Raw genomic sequence first — 5,935 nt, forward strand, 5'->3', positions numbered from 1 at the left:
GCAATGCAGAAATAAAGGTCAGTGAACAGACGCTGGAGTCAGTCACAAGCTGCAAGTACTTGGGATCAATTATCACAGAAGAGACCTCTAAACCAGAACTACTTTGCAGGATTGCCCAGACAACAGGCAATAGCAAGGTTGAGACCAATATGGAATAACGCCAACATTGCTCTTCGTTCCAAAATAAAGCTGATGCACTCTATTGTTAGTCATTTGTCTGTACACTTGTGAGATATGGATGCTCACATTAGATCTGCAAACGTAATTCAAACCGTCCAAATGAAATGCCGCTGCAGAATCTTGGGCATCGTATACATTGATCATGTAACCAACAAAAAGGTCCACGACAGGGTTCAACGAGCCATCGAACCCTAGAAAGAACTCTTGACCATTTAAAAAAAAAAGAATGCAAAAGGAAGTGGTACGGTCAAGTCACATGATCGAGATCATCTGGACTGGCGAAAACAATCTTGCTAGGCACAGTAAAGGGGTGCAGAAGAAGAGGCAGACAGAAAAAGAGGCAGACAGAAAAAAGAGGCGGGATGACGACATTAAAGAGTGAACAGGTATGGGGTTTGGTGATTATTCCCAAAGAGCAGTGGAGAAGAGGGAAAGATGGAGAGAATTGGTTATGAAGTTGTATGTGGTGCCCCAACGACCTCTTGGGTTGAGGGTTTGATGATGATGATGATGATGATGATGATAATGATGATAATGATGATATGAACTGACTGATTCTTTTCGAACAAAAAGAAAAAACTAATTTGTTGCATGGATTCAATATACAACAATATCACCTGATACTGACATTTAATATACCTGTAGGCATGTGCCAATGAACAAAATATTACGTGATACTGTCATTTGATAGATGTGTAACTATGTGCCGATGAAAATAATATTAAGTGTAACTAATAAGTGTCATTTCATGCACTTATAACTGTATGTCGAGAAACAAGCGATACGGAATACGTACTAAAGCCTTTCAAGTGTATGTATGTATGTATGTGTGTATGTATGTATGTATGTATGTATGTATGTATGTATGTATGTATGTATGTATGTGTGTGTGTGTGTGTGTGTAAGTGTGTGTGTGTGTGTGTGGATGGATGGATGGATGTGTGTATGTGTGTGTGCGTGCGTATGTATAACAATCAATTTTCTAGAAATCCCTTTAAAAGGTTTTTTTCGTTTTGTTTATAGAGGTATAGATTTTGTGATAATATTCATATAAAATATTTTATATAAGGAAATAGTATGCTAATGTTCAATCAAAAAGTTAACAGAAAGGGAATTTTATTGCTTTGCTTTTTTAAAAGCGAGAATACACCATATATAATTATCAATAAGAATCATGGCAGAGTTATTATAAATCTCACAAAGTTTCATTAATTTTTTTCTAAATTGATAAAAAAAAATTGTTCATATTGTTAAGTGATCATGAAATTTTAATTATCCCTAACGATATTTTGTTTTTTTTAAACATATCTGACCATAAAACACATAGTCTGAAATAATAGCGAAGCAACTAAATAGTCTGAAAACAATTAAATAGTCGGAAAGCAGTTAAAAAGGATTTTATTATATATGTACGAGCCGTCTCGTAAAAAGCTCGATTTGGTGTGAAATCTCGTACAACACCCGATTTGGTGTGAAATCTCGTACAACACCCGATTTTGGTGTGAAATCTCGTACAACACCATCTCGTACAATACCCGATTTGGTGTGAAATCTCGTACAACACCCGATTTGGTGTGAAATCTCTTGGGCTAGTGCAACGTTGTTTGAGTTTGAATAGTCTGACAGGTGTTTAAATAAAACAAGTGCTGAATTTGTTGCGAACTATGCGACTGCTTGCAATAATTCATTCCTTGCTAAAATGTACAGACGACTAGCTAAAAAATAAGGACTTTATTTTTAACGCAGACGTTTAATGGATGAATGCTTGCTTGCTATTCATGCAATGTGATGAAAGCAAGATTCATGACTTAACGGAGATCTGACAGGCACCGATTAAAGCTACAGTTATGGTTACCTTTGGAATTTCCGGTACACATGTTTCTATAATTTTATCAGATAACGACTTTCATTTCGCTCTCGGGAACATTATGTTCCAAATGTCTCTTTTCATTTTCAGCAGACCGAAGGGTCTAATATGATTGATGAGTATAAAGGTCAACAGAACATTATCTCGTATCAGTGCCTGTCAGATATATGTATTGATAAGCAGATCTCGATTTTAATCAGACTGACTATTAGTGATACCGGTTGTAGTCTTATATTCGTCTCATAATGCATTACATTTTGCAAGAAGACGAACAATTCCCTCCATGCAGACGCTTTATAAGAGCATTACACAGATCAGTTTAAATCTACATCCCAGGGAGTGACGGCTCATTTAAATGATATGTGATAGGTCATTACATACATGAGCTGACATCCATATACCAGTGAGTGACGGCTAATTACAGAACTTTCATCGAAATAAAGTAATCGCATTGCCTATCGCTAATCGTCTAGTCTGGACTAGGCCGCAGGGAAATTGGTCTGCCGACAAATCGACTACGTCCAAGCCAAAGTCATTGCCTCTAAGGTAGTGTATACGAACCACCAGCAATATGTTATGGTTATTTTTATTTACATCACATTAACAAAGATCTGTACTAAATAATATATATTCCATGTATCCACAAATAAATATCAACGTAATGTGAGCTATATGTTTTCTGACAATAAAACTTTGAGAATACAGATCTTATATTCCTTTTATGCACATGCGCCTTAAACTATGCCGTGATCTTGGGTGCCAAAATAAAGAGTTTACCAAGGACATTTTCAACGTCTTCAAAATCATCTCATTCATTTTCAAGTTATACCAAAGACTTATAAGAATGGTACTTAAAGCTGCCTCGCCTGATGATCAGAATTAAGAGGTTAGTGTTAGGACTGGTCGACCTGGTGTCAGGATAATGTGACTGGGTGGGACATCATGCTACATGTCTGCGGCATGATGTCCCAGTGCTAGATATCAGTGTAAACTGTCACACTGCAGACATCGTAGCGATATGACTGAAATATTGTTAAAGCTACGTTCAAAATCCAAAACACACTTTCTTGTTCTTTCTTTGAGTTTCTTTCGATAGATTTGCTGATAGTTGCATTTACTTATCACAATGAGGACACAGGTCTCGTCCGCGTTAAAACAAAACCGTACAAAATAAAATGAGTCCGGCAGCTTGTATTCCTAATTTTCTATTCCAATCCTGCATTCTCCACCGATAGAAACAATGTCTTGAGCTGGTTGAGAAGGTGGTGGAGTAAAGAAAAACATATTTTGTTTAGTTTTATTGTTCCACTCAAATACAGATTGTATCCACTGTACGAATGGAAGTAAAGGTGGCAATAATTAGTTGTGCGTAAAACTACAAGTTTCAATTAATTAAACGAAAGGAAAAACGAATCATGAATGCAAAATATAAATATGCAAGAAACACATTAGCAAAAAAAAAAACAACATGTTTAATGCCGTATTATTTTCACGTTTATATGAGATAAAATATTTATTAAACAAAAGCTGTAATAACTTGAAAACACGTCTTCACCTGTTAATTGTTTTAGGGGGCGATTTGGGCTTTTGGGGATGGGGTGAAAGGATCACTGTATGATAGAGCATCTGTTAATATAAAACATCGAACACGATGCTTCTCCCCAGCATTATGAAATGATACGGTTAAAATATTCAACGTTTTAAGTGTTTCGTAAAGTTGAAAGCAGATTTACATAAGAACTGTATTTAGTTTGGTCCGATATTGAAATAATTTCAATGGATTTGCAAATATTTCATGCCGATTGTATTGCTATAGTCATCGCAATAACACATAACTTTTACGAAACACTTGTATTTTTAAAACATGATTTTATTCCGCATAGTTATGCGCATTTTTCATATTCGTATATTCCATTGCGAAGGTATGTGAGCATACAAGGTATATGGGCATACAAGAATCCTTTAAGCCGAGCAACTGTCTTCCATGAATCTTGATAGCTAACATTTTTGTCTTCTGCACACATCTTGTGTTATATTTTCTTATTATAATTTGCAAGATTCAGCTACTCTAGAGTGTGTAAAATTCGCTTCTAATGGTCCTGACAAAAAGCTATGTGAGTTTTATCATTTATAATTTGCCAGTTGCTAATGTAACCTTTCTTTCAGATTTTCGGGGTCTTACCCATTCTTAAAGATTAACTGGGGTCTTTATTCATACGGTAAATGAGTTAATATTAATCGAAATGTAATTTATCTAACTCATAAAGAGTTCAAAGGGTTTTGTTGTTTGTGTGTTTTGTTTTTCTTGAAGGTATCTAATTGATAAATTAACACCACCCTCAATCGATCGGAGATGTTATCATACATTTTATGATTCAGTATTGTTTGAAGCTTTTGAAAACATAAAACAATAACTTGACACAAGTGACATTGTATTTTATTAAAGGAGTCGATAGCATAAGCTGACCCATATAATTAACAAAGCAATATGCAGTGAATGCATGATGATTATATGGTCAAAGGTGAGCTGACGCCCATGACTTTGATAATTTGTGCCGCCTTCAATAAATAATGATGATTCTGCTCTTCAAAAATAGTTTTAAGCTGTTGTCATGTCATTAGACCTCTTTACTTATAAGTACATTCAAAATGACATCAAATTCTGTCTCGGTCTTTAATTTCATCTAATCGATTAAAAGACGGAGTCAGTCAGGATAAAAGTGATGATATCTCACTTTGAAATTCTAGTGGTTGCTCTATGAAAAATATTTTTCATAGCAGCACACACACACACACACACACACACACGCGTGCATGGACACACAAATCTCTTACTGTACATATCATATGGCATCCAGGAATAACTCCTTTTCTTCTCTATTTGGGGCATAGATACCAATTTACAATTATAAGTTGTAAATAGAATTCAAGTGGGTTTAACGCATTTAGTTGACTTCTCTTTTCTACTTGCCTAGAGAGTTCGTTCGCGTGTATCTCGCCTCGAAACCTTTTGGGTGCAAGCGACAGTTTTGATTCACAAATTTAATTTTTGCATACACCTGTCTAATATAAAAATTCATTAAAAAATACATGAGTGAGGTAAGAAAGGTCCATATTTTTGGATCGGTATAATAAAGAAAATCATAAGAATATCATTCACTTGACCTGACAAGTCAGTGGAAATTCATTGAATAAAAAGTTCATGCATCCCACCCCCAATTTATACATGCATTTTCTATGTCCGTACATACATACATACATACTCGCAAACAGTTTTATAAGTTTAGCTTTGGGGAAAATTAATTAAAGCAATGTACTTACCTTTTTTTAAATTCAGTTTCAGGCATTTCATCAGTTTTTATGTGTTGTTACAGTCACTTTCTTTCTTTGCAAGTAGAAAATAATATCCAGGGATAAATACCCACTGATGTTAAATGTCCGTGTAATGCTTTTCTCTAATAACGGCCTTATATAGTTCAATATAATGCAAGAGGAACTCTTATAGTCCGTCTAAGCAATAGAACGCCCCCTGTGAGATTGACATAACGAAAGCTTGTGTAATTTTGTTCAGTCAATAACCTTCAATTTCCTTGAACATTTTTTACCCCTCTCTGTGATATGAATTAAGACGGAAACTACGAATCGTGGGCGATTCATACAAAATAGACCATCTGTCCGGGACTCGACAATCTGCAGAGTCATTTTAACAGCGACTTTTTCTTCGTTTCGTCAAAAATACAACCGCTGTCTCTGTCAAATAAGCGTGAGAATATTTTCGTTAGGAATGTCAAAAACATGTTTATTTGCACGCCAATGTAGAAAGCAATTGCCCAGATATCTACTTACAAAAATTCCTCATGAACATTAAAAAGTCAGAACATGTACAGA

The 5,935-nt window shown here is 35.3% G+C and overlaps 1 pseudogene across 1 annotated transcript in view; it reads right to left on the reverse strand.

Moving 5' to 3' along the window:
• LOC149779620 (5-hydroxytryptamine receptor pseudogene) overlaps window positions 1-5,568 on the reverse strand; it is a 298,611-nt pseudogene extending 293,043 nt beyond the window's left edge. Inside the window, exon 1 of the transcript XR_016415686.1 lies at window positions 5,369-5,568. The product of XR_016415686.1 is annotated as a 5-hydroxytryptamine receptor pseudogene, transcript variant X3 (transcript). The remainder of the gene's footprint in view (window positions 1-5,368) is intronic.
• Window positions 5,569-5,935: the final 367 nt, after the last annotated feature.

This window comes from Sinohyriopsis cumingii, chromosome 17 (genome assembly GCF_028554795.1).
Source record: "Sinohyriopsis cumingii isolate HCF-2022 chromosome 17, ASM2855479v2, whole genome shotgun sequence".
In the NCBI taxonomy this organism is placed as follows: domain Eukaryota; kingdom Metazoa; phylum Mollusca; class Bivalvia; order Unionida; family Unionidae; genus Sinohyriopsis; species Sinohyriopsis cumingii.